Source organism: Bufo gargarizans, chromosome 7 (genome assembly GCF_014858855.1).
Source record: "Bufo gargarizans isolate SCDJY-AF-19 chromosome 7, ASM1485885v1, whole genome shotgun sequence".
Classification (NCBI taxonomy): domain Eukaryota; kingdom Metazoa; phylum Chordata; class Amphibia; order Anura; family Bufonidae; genus Bufo; species Bufo gargarizans.
Window position 1 is genome coordinate 80330741 of NC_058086.1, and position 13161 is coordinate 80343901.

The following is a 13161-nucleotide window of genomic DNA, read 5'->3' on the forward strand; positions in this document are numbered from 1 at the left end:
GTAAGGGAGCATCACTTCCGGTTCCTATGTGGACCGGAAGTGATGGTGCGTTCCACGGTGGAACGCATTTATGCAGATAAACACATAATAATAGACAAAGAGGGCAGGTATGTACCTTGTATAATGAGTGATTGGGAGGAGATGGGAGAGTGTCTTTACAAGTAGAGGATCAGATCTATTTTTGGCTGCTCTCCGACCCCATTTCCGGTTTCGGACTGAACCGGAAGTGCCCGTGCGTTCCACAGTGGAACGCACCCGATGATGTTATTCAATGGGCTGTCCTGTGGGGCGTTCCGATATGTGTTTTGTTCGTGCTGTCAGCAATGTTGATTTGGGACCTGGTTGACAGCATCTTAAAAGATCTTGTAGCCATATTAGATAAGGAATATTGGTATTATTATTCTCATTATTATTGTAAGGGGGAAAGAGAGGGGGAGGAGCTCAGGATCATATGATAAATACAGGGCTGTGCATAATTACATGATAAAAATAGAAACTAAACTATTCTTAAGGAAAGGTAGGACAAATGTATATATAGAAGGAAAAAAGTTTTAGAAGACTATAAATAAAAATAAAAAATATAATAATAATAATAATGATAGAGAAAATAAAATAAAGAATAAAAAATGTATATATATAAAAAAGATGATAAAATTCCGTAGAAAATGTCACTAAAAAACCGCATCCAAAAAATGCGCATATAAAATTCAACATATATGCATAGGACATACAAATATATATATTCCCAGAGAGCCGAAGAAGTCATTAAATGGATATGTAAATACATATGGAAATATTAATATAAATATGTAAAAATATATATGTTAAAAAACATATATATAAAAAAATGTGTGAAATATATATATATATAAAAAAATATAATAAATAGGTAAATAAACATATATATATATATATCTATATATTTATATATATATATATATATATATATATACATACACACACATACACACATAACTATGGGTGGGTTAATAATTTGTATATTCGAGGGCTTCGTTTAGGCCAAAGGGAACCAGCGTATTAAATTTGTATATCCAGAACATTTCTTTTCGAGCCAACTGTTGAAATGAATAGGGGACCCATTCAACAGGGGTGACTTTCGCAAGGGAGGGATCACTGTTGTGGTGTTCGAAGAAATGTCTGGAAATGCTGTGAGTCAGAACTTTGCGATGGATATTTGAGCGATGCTCGTTCATTCTTTCTCTAAGGGTTTGGGTGGTTCTCCCAATATATAACAGATTGCAAGGGCATGTAAGCAGATAGATTATATTCCGAGATCCACAGCTCATAAAGTGCCTCAACGTAATGACCTCACCAGAATGTGGGACATTGATGGTTTTAGTCTTATCCTTAATCATTCCACAGCATTTGCATTTCTTTATTTTGCAACTAAAGGCCCCTTTTTCTGATGGGTTTGTTGGTTTTGTGGCCTTTCCCATTTCTGTAATTTTGGGGCAAGAAGGTGCAACTATGTTTTTCAGGGTTTGGGCCCTTCTGAATGTTAGGCCTGGCACTGGGGGAAGTATATGTTTTAAAATAGGGTCCCTTTGTAATATGCCCCAATGTTTTTTCATAATTTGCCGGATTGCAACATGTCTCACATTAAATCTTGTAATCAGATTAAACTGAGTCTTGTTCTCGGTGTTAGTGTTTTTATTTTTATTTATTTTGGGTTGGAGGGTGTCGATTTGGCGAAGTGACAGAGATCTTTTCTCAGATTCTTTGGGTAACCTTTTTCAGCAAACCTTTGACATAAGGAGTTTAGTTGTTGCTTTAGGGTCTGGTTGTCAGAGCAATTCCTCCTCAACCTCTTCATCTGGCTAAATGGCATGTTGTTCTTCCATTTTGGGTGGTGGCAGCTTTTATAGTTAAGGTAGCTGTTCGCGTCCACCTGTTTAAAGTGAGTTTTAGTGATGATCTTATTGTTTTTTATGCTCAAATGAATATCCAAGAAGATAGCTTCTCGGGGGTTGTGCTCCAGGCTAAACCCAAGGCCCCATTGGTTTGCATTTAGAATTTTTACAAAGGATACTAGCTCTTCAACATCCCCTTCCCATATAAAAATAATGTCATCGATATATCTCTGGTAATAACGGATTTTCGGGTGAGACAATAGACCATGGTGTTCCTCAAAGAGGCCCATAAAAAGGTTTGCGTATGATGGGGCAAACTTCATCCCCATCGCGGTCCCTTTTTTCTGAATGTAATACACCTCATTAAAAGTAAAAAAATTATGATTTAAAATAAATTCAATGGCATCCAGTAAGAATTCTTTTTGCTGTTCTGGCATGGACGAATCCTTCCCCAAAAAATGTCTAACAGCTGTAAGTCCCAGATCGTGTTGGATATTGCTATACAGGGAATTTACGTCTAAAGTGACAAAATTATAGTTACTCTTCCATTTGACAGGACTTATTGAGTTGATCAGGTGGGTTGTATCTCTCAAATAGGAGGGTAACTGTGTTACATATTTCTGGAGGAATGTATCTACGTATGCTGATAAATTGGTTGTGAGGGAGTCGATACCTGAAATGATCGGTCTTCCTGGTGGGTTATGAAGGGTTTTATGTATCTTTGGTAAAAAATAAAATTTAGCTACAGTAGGATGGGCTGGGGATAAAAATTGTTTTTCTTTTTTATCAATGATACCTACAGAAAAGGCCATCTCTACCATTTTGGTGAGTGACTTTTTGAACAAAGTTGTAGGGTCATCGTCCAAAGTTCTATAGTAATCCTGGTCAGATAAGATTCTCTTAGATTCGGCTACATAATATTCATGGTCCATTACCACAATACCGCCCCCCTTGTCGGCATTCTTTATTATTATGTCCTTATTCTTCTTCAAATTCCCAAGGGCTTTTCTTTCCCTAGGGTTTAAATTTTTGGTAGTATTTTTCTCTAGTGAGGAGAGGGTTTTAAATTCATCTAGCACTATATTATAATAGCTCTCTAAATGGGGTCCTCGGCTCTCAATAGGATAGAATGTTGACTTCATCTTTAGGTGAGATGGTAAGGGTACCTGGAGGTCTATTTGTTGGGTAGACACTGGCCCAGATTCTTGTAGTGGGCTCCTCCTTTTGCAAATTAACAGCTTCAGAAAATTAGTAAAACAAACATCACTGATACGTAGCCATTCGTTTTTAAAATCAATGTCCTGCATAAATGTAGGTTTAAGAGATAGATTGGCTCTTTTTATCTTATTATATCAACCTTGGACTGATACCAAGGGGCCTGAGACCATCTCTTAAACCTACATTTATGCAGGACATTGATTTTAAAAACGAATGGCTACGTATCAGTGATGTTTGTTCTACTAATTTTCTGAAGCTGTTAATTTGCAAAAGGAGGTCCATTGCTGTACAATTAGCTAAGAAACTCAAGTTTTTATTATCTAAAACATCTAGTACTACATTGGACCTCCTCAAACAGGAGACGTTTAGACGGTTTGAATACAATGAGGTTAGGTCCAAATCAAGGAAACTTTTGAGGGACATAGGAGATTTTAGACTAGACCATATCAGAACATGGGAACGGAAACCGTATAACCAAAGGAATAAGCCCCTCCTGGCCCCAAGTGGGGATATGTATGGGTCAACATCACATGGGAATGAGAATAGGATGGAAAGATGGTCCCCTCCACCACCTCGTGAAAACAATACTAGATTGAGACAACAAACCAGGACTTTCTATAATACAAAATTCGGGAACCCCTGGAGGAATAAGACCCCTATAGAGACCAATAAAAACAGTTACGCTCAGGCTGTACTAGCAACCAAATCAGTCAGATCAAATATACAATCCTGTCCAACCGCCCCATACGAGAAACCAGAGGGGGCAGTATTTTGTCCCTCATCACTATCCCCCCCTGGAACTAACGACACTTTAAAACAAACCTTTAAAAATCCTAATACTAGTCCACCCCCATCACTCACAGCCTTGGAAAACATCTCTATATACTCCACACCTAAATCAACTGCACAACCTGTTTCAATAACTGGACAACCAGTTTCATCACCTGATGACCAGGTCATCAAGATACAAGCTACATCCCCTAGTGGATCATTCAACATTTCTACCTATTCTAACTCCTCCACCCATTCAGATCCTTTTTTAGCTTTACCACCAAGCCTCCCAGAGAGTCCTTTTTTAGGACTACTATCCCCATTAAGTACCCCACAAAATTCCACACCCCCGACCAGGAGGGTCCTGTCCAGTCTGCAACTCCTGACCCCCTTTTTGAGTCCAAAGGAGTCCACAGTAGAGAATCCAACAAAGAACATAAAGATAACCCACTTTTTCACTCCTCTATCACACTCCAAAAAAATAACAAAAAAAGATATAGGGGAACTCGAGGAGGAAAATCTAGACGGCCCCACAAAGAAAAAATCAAAATCTCAGAAGAGTCCGATAGGAAAGTAAGTAATACCGTCACAAAGGAATCACCTGAGAACGGTCCAATTAACAGAGAAACACAAAAGGGGATCTTCAACATCTCAAACTATACTCTCACAAACGATGAAATAGATTTGCTTGGTAAGGGTCTTTCATTTTGTCCGTCCAATGAACCAGATCCCTTCGAACTATTTGTAGATCTGAATCAATATATATGTAGGCTTACCCTTAAAAGACATTTTTATATGAAGGATCTGACCAGCCAATCCACTCCAACAAACAACACTGCTTTGAAGACGAATCGTGCACCCACACAAGAGAGCCCACTACAAGAATCTGGGCCAGTGTCTACCCAACAAATAGACCTCCAGGTACCCTTACCATCTCACCTAAAGATGAAGTCAACATTCTATCCTATTGAGAGCCGAGGACCCCATTTAGAGAGCTATTATAATATAGTGCTAGATGAATTTAAAACCCTCTCCTCACTAGAGAAAAATACTACCAAAAATTTAAACCCTAGGGAAAGAAAAGCCCTTGGGAATTTGAAGAAGAATAAGGACATAATAATAAAGAATGCCGACAAGGGGGGCGGTATTGTGGTAATGGACCATGAATATTATGTAGCCGAATCTAAGAGAATCTTATCTGACCAGGATTACTATAGAACTTTGGACGATGACCCTACAACTTTGTTCAAAAAGTCACTCACCAAAATGGTAGAGATGGCCTTTTCTGTAGGTATCATTGATAAAAAGAAAAACAATTTTTATCCCCAGCCCATCCTACTGTAGCTAAATTTTATTTTTTACCAAAGATACATAAAACCCTTCATAACCCACCAGGAAGACCGATCATTTTAGGTATCGACTCCCTCACAACCAATTTATCAGCATACGTAGATACATTCCTCCAGAAATATGTAACACAGTTACCCTCCTATTTGAGAGATACAACCCACCTGATCAACTCAATAAGTCCTGTCAAATGGAAGAGTAACTATAATTTTGTCACTTTAGACGTAAATTCCCTGTATAGCAATATCCAACACGATCTGGGACTTACAGCTGTTAGACATTTTTTGGGGAAGGATTCGTCCATGCCAGAACAGCAAAAAGAATTCTTACTGGATGCCATTGAATTTATTTTAAATCATAATTTTTTTACTTTTAATGAGGTGTATTACATTCAGAAAAAAGGGACCGCGATGGGGACGAAGTTTGCCCCATCATACGCAAACCTTTTTATGGGCCTCTTTGAGGAACACCATGGTCTATTGTCTCACCCGAAAATCCGTTATTACCAGAGATATATCGATGACATTATTTTTATATGGGAAGGGGATGTTGAAGAGCTAGTATCCTTTGTAAAAATTCTAAATGCAAACCAATGGGGCCTGGGTTTAGCCTGGAGCACAACCCCCGAGAAGCTATCTTCTTGGATATTCATTTGAGCATAAAAAACAATAAGATCATCACTAAATCTCACTTTAAACAGGTGGACGCGAACAGCTACCTTAACTATAAAAGCTGCCACCACCCAAAATGGAAGAACAACATACCATTTAGCCAGATGAAGAGGTTGAGGAGGAATTGCTCTGACAACCAGACCCTAAAGCAACAACTAAACTCCTTATGTCAAAGGTTTGCTGAAAAAGGTTACCCAAAGAATCTGAGAAAAGATCTCTGTCACTTTGCCAAATCGACACCCTCCAACCCAAAATAAATAAAAATAAAAACACTAACACCGAGAACAAGACTCAGTTTAATCTGATTACAAGATTTAATGTGAGACATGTTGCAATCCGGCAAATTATGAAAAACATTGGGGCATATTACAAAGGGACCCTATTTTAAAACATATACTTCCCCCAGTGCCAGGCCTAACATTCAGAAGGGCCCAAACCCTGAAAAACATAGTTGCACCTTCTTGCCCCAAAATTACAGAAATGGGAAAGGCCACAAAACCAACAAACCCATCAGAAAAAGGGGCCTTTAGTTGCAAAATAAAGAAATGCAAATGCTGTGGAATGATTAAGGATAAGACTAAAACCATCAATGTCCCACATTCTGGTGAGGTCATTACGTTGAGGCACTTTATGAGCTGTGGATCTCGGAATATAATCTATCTGCTTACATGCCCTTGCAATCTGTTATATATTGGGAGAACCACCCAAACCCTTAGAGAAAGAATGAACGAGCATCGCTCAAATATCCATCGCAAAGTTCTGACTCACAGCGTTTCCAGACATTTCTTCGAACACCACAACAGTGATCCCTCCCTTGCGAAAGTCACCCCTGTTGAATGGGTCCCCTATTCATTTCAACAGTTGGCTCGAAAAGAAATGTTCTGGATATACAAATTTAATACGCTGGTTCCCTTTGGCCTAAACGAAGCCCTCGAATATACAAATTATTAACCCACCCATAGTTATGTGTGTGTATGTATATATGTATATATATGTTTATTTATTTACCTATTTATTATATTTTTTTTATATATATATATATATATTTCACACATTTTTTTATATATATGTTTTTTAACATATATATTTTTACATATTTATATTAATATTTCCATATGTATTTACATATCCATTTAATGACTTCTTCGGCTCTCTGGGAATATATATATTTGTATGTCCTATGCATATATGTTGAATTTTATATGCGCATTTTTTGGATGCGGTTTTTTAGTGACATTTTCTACGGAATTTTATCATCTTTTTTATATATATACATTTTTTATTCTCTATTTTATTTTCTCTATCATTATTATTATTATTATTATTATTATTATATTTTTTATTTTTATTTATAGTCTTCTAAAACTTGTTTCCTTCTATATATACATTTGTCCTACCTTTCCTTAAGAATAGTTTAGTTTCTATTTTTATCATGTAATTATGCACAGCCCTGTATTTATCATATGATCCTGAGCTCCTCCCCCTCTCTTTCCCCCTTACAATAATAATGAGAATAATAATACCAATATTCCTTATCTAATATGGCTACAAGATCTTTTAAGATGCTGTCAACCAGGTCCCAAATCAACATTGCTGACAGCACGAACAAAACACATATCGGAACGCCCCACAGGACAGCCCATTGAATAACATCATCGAGTGCGTTCCACTGTGGAACGCACGGGCACTTCCGGTTCAGTCCGAAACCGGAAATGGGGTCGGAGAGCAGCCAAAAATAGATCTGATCCTCTCCTTGTAAAGACACTCTCCCATCTCCTCCCAATCACTCATTATACAAGGTACATACCTGCCCTCTTTGTCTATTATTATGTGTTTATCTGCATAAATGCGTTCCACCGTGGAACGCACCATCACTTCCGGTCCACATAGGAACCGGAAGTGATGCTCCCTTACAAGCGTGGATGTGTTTGTCTGCCATATTTATCCCTATATATAGACAGCAATTGTAACATTGTATACACTGCTGCTCCTGAAGAAGGGGTGTTTAATAGACCCCGAAACGCGTTGCGCTCACCTATTGCCTGCTTTTTGAATAAAGGAAGTTACAAGAAGATCTCAGTGTGGACCTGCTGCTTCATCCTATCATTCTACTTGCGATCCAGGCGAGAGGGGAATATCCAGTAGGTGTCTTGAGCTTTATCCTATTGGATTCCTCCCTGGTGAAGTAAGTTTGAATATATTGTGGAGTTTATTGCTATTTGAAGCAATTTCACGGAGGAATCATTATCAGACCCTCCATCTAGGGTGTGTATCCTACACCTTTGTGTCTGTTCATGTATTTTTTTGTATACATTTGTATACATCTATATCTGTATAGTTGTTCTCTATTTTATCTATTATTAGCGAGCTCCATTTACAGTATAACAGCTTCCATCAGCTACTACTATACATTTAGGGGTGCGTGGCGCCGGACACCTTCTTTTCCGGTGGTTATGGTTGTATATATTTTTTCCTGCTCTCTATTCTACTAATTGTGATAGTGCCTATACTTCACACCAACCTACACTGGCAGCCTGCTATATCCCCCTCTTCCACGTCCTTCTGCTTAATCTTTCATAGCATACAACATATAAAAAAACTTTTTTCCTCCAATTTCCGTCCGACCTCTGGCGCCCTTATGTACCCTTCATTCATGATCCTCTTATAGATAAATTTCTAGAGGGGGTAATCTGTTTGATTGTCACACTCTAATTTTCCTTTTTTTCTCATCTGTACTACATACTGATAGTAGTCAGGGCTCGGTTTAGGGATTCACTAGGTGGTGACCTTTCTCTAGTTTTGAGCCTTAGCACCTTTTCCCTTTCCTCTTGTGTTCGGTGTGGCATTATCAACCGCCACAAACCGTCATTTTTTGTTTGTGTCACTGAGGCTAAGGCTCCAGTCGCTGCACTGGCTAGACAATTGCAGGGTCTGTCTATAGAGGCAGCTGACCTCCGCAAGCAGATCCAGGGATCACAGGCTGCTGGTGCCAGTAGTAGAGACCAGACCTGTCCGGAACCTAAGGTTGCACTTCCGAACAGATTTTTCGGGGCAAGCGATAATTTCATTTGGCTCAGAGAGTCGTGTAAATTGTACTTTAAGTTACGTCCACTCTCATCTTGAGATGAGAATCAAAGAGTGGGTATTATCACGCCATTGCTTAAAGGGGACGCTCAGTCTTGGGCTTTTTCTCTACCGACTCGATCACAGTTCCTCCGGTCGGTAGATTAATTTTTCTGAGCGCTATGTCTTATTTACAATGACCCGGATCAGATCTCCCTGGCCGAGACCAAGTTACATGGTTTGCGGAAGAGAGAGGTTTCTGCGGAGATCTATTGCTTTGAATTTAGGAGAGGGGCTACGGATACGGAGTGGAGTGATCCAGTTCTCTGTAGCCAATTCTGTCAGGGATTATCCGAGAGGCTAAAGAACGCATTGGCCTTTCACGAAAATCCTGAGTCATTGGAAGCGGCTATGTCCCCTGCTGTACGTATGGATAGACGTCTAAGGTCCCTCACTCTCAGGACGAACTATCATATAACATGGCGGCTTCCTCCGACAAGTCCTGAGTTTTATGCCTGGTGACGAACCTATGCAGTTAGTGGGAGCTACCCCTGGGCCTGCCTACAAGAGTTTGTCATAAGAATCTTTTTTTTTTTGTGGAAAAAGGACACATTTTGTTAATGTTTGTTCTTATGTTTAGCGTCAAAGTGAGAAAAAAATAAACGTTTAATTCCCATCTTACTCTTGGTGGTGCGGGTGGGGAGTCAGAGAATTTACTTTTGTAATTTACTGGTAGTACCCGATTTCTCAAATCTGCCGAGGTGGCACTAGAATCCAAAACTGTGAGAATTGAGGTGTTTATTGACAGTGGGGCACAGGTTAACCTAGTTGATGGTCAGTTCATCCGTTTGCATGTGTTGATCACAAGTGCATTATAGAAAAATATTTCGGTGTTTGAAATAGACTCCACACCACTTACTCAAAAATGTTTGTCATGGATGGTGCAGGACATCCGTTTAAGAGTGGGTGATTTTCATCAGGAATCCATTTCATGTTTTGTGCTGGATGGTTTATCTGCTCCGTTGGTTCTGGGTTTACCATGGTTGAGCAAACATAATCCCACCATTGACTTCTCGATTGTAGTGATTATTGCATGCACAACTGTCTTAATACATCTCTTTCTGTCTTGACCACTTAAGCTGTTCCCTCTTTTATTTCTGATTTTTCTAATGTATTTTCTGAGAGTGGTTGCCAGGGTTTACCCCCACACCGGGAATAAAATTGTTCTGTCAATCTTATTCCCGGAGCGAAGTTGCCCAAATCTAGGTTACCTTTCCGAACCCGAAAGAGCAGCCATGTGAGAGTATATTGCCTAAAGTTTGGCTAAGGGACATATTAGACCTTCCAAGTCCCCAGTGGCAGCAGGGTTTTTCTTTGTAAAGAAGAGAGACTGAACTCTTAGGCCATGTCTGCACTTCCGTGAGCTCAATCGTATTACTGTCCGTGATCCATACCCCCTTCCTTTGATTCCTCACTTGTTTAACCAGATTGTTGGTGCCAAGGTGTTCTCCTGGTTGGACCTAAGGGGGGCATATAATCTGCTCAGGATCAAGGAAGGTGATGAATAATATACAGAGTTTAATACCCCAGAGGGTTATTTTGAGAGTCTGGTCATGCCGTTTGGGTTAACGAATGCTCCTGCCGTTTTCCAGCATTTTGTTAATGATCTCTTTCCTCATTTAGTGGGGAGGTTTCTTGTTGTGTATATGGATGACACAGTGGCGTAGCATGGGGGGCGCAAAATTGCAGGGGTTGCCAGGCAGCAAGCACTTCAATGAGGGCCTATGGCTTCTGCCCTCTCCCGTCCCCTCCATAGGCCTGAAGCCTATGAGGCAGTAGAGTAACTGTAGTGTCTAGAATGGAGTTTATCCTAGGAGGTATGATGTCAGGGGAAGAGGCAAAGGGGTGGGGCTAAAGATGTGCAGGGAAAGTCTACCGAACAGGATGTTGGAGAGAGGAGGCTGCAGGTCAGTATGTGGAGGGGAATAATGACTGTTATTTTTACTTGGGGGGGGGGGGGGGGGGGGCGGGGGGGCTTTTTGCAGGGGCTGAAGAGAGTTGGAATAATCATTGTACTGGAGACTGTATGTTAGAGGGGTCTGAAGAAAGGGTAGTGGGAGTGATATTATTTACATGGGACTGTATGCTGGAGGACCTAAAGGCAGGAAGAGTGGTGAAGTTTACATGGGACTGTTTGCAAGAAGGGCTGGAAGGCAGGGGGAGTGATGTATCTTATGGGACTGTACGCTGTAGGGGCTGAAGGCAAGCGGTGAAGAGAGGGAGGGTGATATTATTTACATGGGCTGTATGCTGGAGGGGCTAAAGGCAGGGGTAGTGATGCATTTTACATAGGACTGTTTGCAAGAAGGGCTGGAAGGCAGGGGGAGTGGTGTATTTTACATGGGACTGTATGCTGGAGGGGCTGAAGGCAGACGGCAAAGAGATGGAGTGTGATATTATTTACATAGGACTGTATGTTGGAGGGGCTGAAGGCGGGGAGTGATGTATCTTACATGGGACTGTATGCTGGAGGTGCTGAAGGCAGGAGAGTGATGTACCTTAAACTGGACTATATGCTGGAGGGGCTGAAGGCAGGGGGAAGGTTGTATCTTACATGGGACTGTATACTGGAGGGGCTGAAGGGGGGCATAATTATTACTATAATACTACAGAGGGGGCCATTATAATATTCATAATAATAATACAGAGGAGGAAATAATAATACATAGGGGCCAGTATATATAATTGTACAGAGGGCAAGTGAGAAATCCCAAAAAATTTCTGTGAAACTCTTCAGAGACGAGTCACGGTTGAAAGAAGGTATCATGGCGGTCCTATCTCCGAATGAAGATGCTGAGGAAAGTCTACATCACAGGAGATGTCACTGGATGTAACAGGTCTGGTGCTGTATTCTCCTGTATATTTCATAGCAATGTATGTTATGTCTATCCAAATATCTTTTTTGGGGGCTGGAAATAGAATTTGTCCCACACTGCCGAAGCCTGGCCCCAGACTTTAGGTCACACTATGTGTGTTCTGAATTCTGGGGCCTCACACCCATCTACTACATTATCTGTACTCAGAGAGTTATCCCTGTGTTATCTGTAGTGTTAAGTAGGACTGCAGATGGCATCTACTGCATTATTTGTGAAAAGGGGCGTGGTCACAGGTTGGGGGGGCGCAGTACTTGGCTTGCCCCGGGTGCTGGCAACCCACGCTACGCCACTGGGATGAAATATTAATTTACTCCAGATATAGAGACTCATTAGGATCACGTGAGACAGGTGTTACAGATCCTAAGAGAGAATAAATTGTATGCTAAGATGGAGAAGTGTGTATTTGCAGTTCAGGAAGTGCAATTCCTAGGTTACCTACTTTTATCTTCAGGTTTTCGTATGGATCCAGAGAAGGTCCGTGCTGTGTTGGACTGGGATCGACCTGAAAATCTGAAAGCGCTTATACGTTTTTGGGGCTCACCAACTACTACAGTTAATTAATTTTGAACTACTCAACTGTGGTTAAACCTTTAACGGACATGACTAGGAAAGGTTTGAATGTCTGTCTGGTCTGATGCGGCATTACAAGCTTTTTCTGCGGTGAAGGAATGTTTTGCTTCTGCTCCTATACTAGTGCAACCGGATGTGTCACAGCCATTCATTGTGGTAGTTGACGCATCCGAGGTAGGGGTAGGAGCAATCTTGTTGCAGGGTCCTTCACCTAGTAAATGGCACCAATGTGCATTCTTCTCAAAGAAACTCAGCTGCAAAAAAGGAATGATTACGTGGGTAATAGAGAGATGCTGGCCATTAAGTTGGCTTTTGAAGAGTGGCATCATTGGTTTGAAGGTGCAAAAATGTGGCTTTCCTGGAATCGGCTAAACGACTGGACCCAAGACAGGCTGGTCTTTTTTTTTTTAAACCAGATTTAATTTAATCGTTACCTATCGCCCTGGGGTTAAGAACGTCAAGGCTGAAGCTTTGTTACATAGCTTTCGTCCGTGTAATTCAAAGTTAAGTGTTGCCCTATTTCTTGTTTGTTATATTCCCCTATCTTTTGGTATTAGGACTGAGGGAGTCTCCTGTTCCTTCTGGAAGGAACAGGTCTTTTGTCCTGACACTTTCCAGGGCCCTTTAGGGTCAGAGAGGGCTCTAGGTACCTGCGTATGAACATTCCTACCATCAGTTCATACTGATGGTAGGCCGGGCTCGGTTTAGGGATTC

At 40.6% G+C, this 13161-nt stretch overlaps 1 protein-coding gene across 7 annotated transcripts in view; it reads left to right on the forward strand.

The window, feature by feature from the left end:
* The window catches only part of XPNPEP3 (X-prolyl aminopeptidase 3), a 548503-nt gene that overhangs the window by 162706 nt on the left and 372636 nt on the right, over nucleotides 1-13161 (forward strand). The window lies entirely within an intron of this gene.